Below are 1,930 nucleotides of genomic sequence, written 5' to 3' on the forward strand. Positions count from 1 at the left end.
GTTATTACTAGTAATTATATTCCTGCTGGAGTGTGAATGTCGATTCCAGTGTTTGGCTAATCATTAATCATCATGAAAAGATAAGTTTCTTGTTGATTTCTGTGATTCTAAATTAATAGACTGATTAATAAGACTGATTAATGTAAGTTAAATCTTTGCTTTATGGAAAAAAAGTTATTTCCTGTTATGTTCACGGGTTTAGAGTTTCTCGTTTATGTTACATGTTATTTAAAAATTTTGCTCCTAACAAAAACGTTACTACACAAAATATGATACTTCATTTGACCTCATTGTACTCTTTAATCATCATTTTTCAAAAACGAAGCATAAAAAGTTATGTGCATTATTTTGTTGTTTCATATATTATATTGTTAATTAATACGAATTGGTAGTTGCTTTACTTAAAATGAAACGTTTTATTAAAGATTCAATAAAATTAATTAAAAGGATTTTTTTTTATTTAATAAAATTAATGTCCCTTGTATATACGACCAACAGGCAGTTGACTCATTTAGCTTTCTTTTTAATTCAACGTAGATAGGGTTAACTGCAAAATCTCGTAAATTAACAACAAATTACTAACCCCGACATAATAAAAATATGCCTTAGAGTATAAACAAAGAAATTGCAAAGTTAGAAAATTAAATTCACATCCATTAAAAAAATATTAAACTTTTTCTTTCTTTTTGCTCTACTGTAAAGTAGCTATTTTGCAGTTAAGTCTTTTTACTTTGCACCCGTCGATATATTTCTGCTTAGGATTAACTGTAAATTAATTTGTCTTTATTCTTTATTTATGTTAAATAAAATTGATTGTCTAAATTTACAACTGAAAAAACTCCTCTAATGAAGTCATTATTATTTTCTTGTATGACATCCTTTTTGTAATATTTTAAAAATACATTAGAATTATCACTCCAGCCTGCTGCCTTCCGTATTACGTCTAGGTTAACACCAGAATTGTAAGCAGCTGAAGTAGATGCATGACGAGTACTATGAGCCCCAAAAATACCGATATCAATTCCGCTTGCCTAGAGGACTTTTTTAACCCAGTGGCCAAGTGTTTGTGGACCTACATTTTTATGTGGTTTTCTGGCGCTGATAAACAAATGTTCATCAGGCATATCACTACGTAAGTTTTTGGTTTTATCCATATAATTTTGTACAGCTAATGCATATCTTTGGATTTTCCCAAATAAATGGGAGTTCAAGCAAAGGTTGACTAGATCCAGGACGAGAGGTTTTTATAAGATCAGTTATTTTAATCAGTACATCGTCATTATGAATACATATATTTTTCATTTTAATCAAACTAAGTGTTTGCATTCTCTGACCGGACGCTAGTGCTATGAGAGTAACAGTTTTCATAGCCATATTCGAAAGATTGACTGATTCATAGGGATAAAATCTTTCAAGATAATTCAAAACAATAACTGGGTCCCAAGTTACACTGTACTTAGGAGTAGGTGATCTCAGCCGATACACACCTTTTAAAAATCTATTAACGGACACATTTGTTGTAATATGTTTGCCTAAAATAAGTGAAAGGGCTGAACGTTGGGTATTGAGTGAACTATAGCCAATACCAGACTCAAAACCTTCTGTTAGAAAAGATATGACATTAATAATCGATGAATCAAAAAAGTCTATTGAATTAACCGTGCAAAACTGCCACCATGCTTTAAGACTTGAATTATACTGGGAAATTGTATTAACAGAGAATGAGGCCATAAAAATATGCAATGAAGTTGCTGGAATCCCTTGTCTTAACAATGCTTGCCTGATAACCTCGCTGCCACCAGGATAAGACTCGCATGTAGTGGATGTGCCTCGCTGAAAGGAGAAATTAAGAGAGATGCACTTGGTTGAAAATAAACTTTTCTAGAAACTACCAAATTAGACCACATGGGATACCATGGTTGTGAAGGCC

This window comes from Amyelois transitella, chromosome W (genome assembly GCF_032362555.1).
Source record: "Amyelois transitella isolate CPQ chromosome W, ilAmyTran1.1, whole genome shotgun sequence".
NCBI lineage: Eukaryota > Metazoa > Arthropoda > Insecta > Lepidoptera > Pyralidae > Amyelois > Amyelois transitella.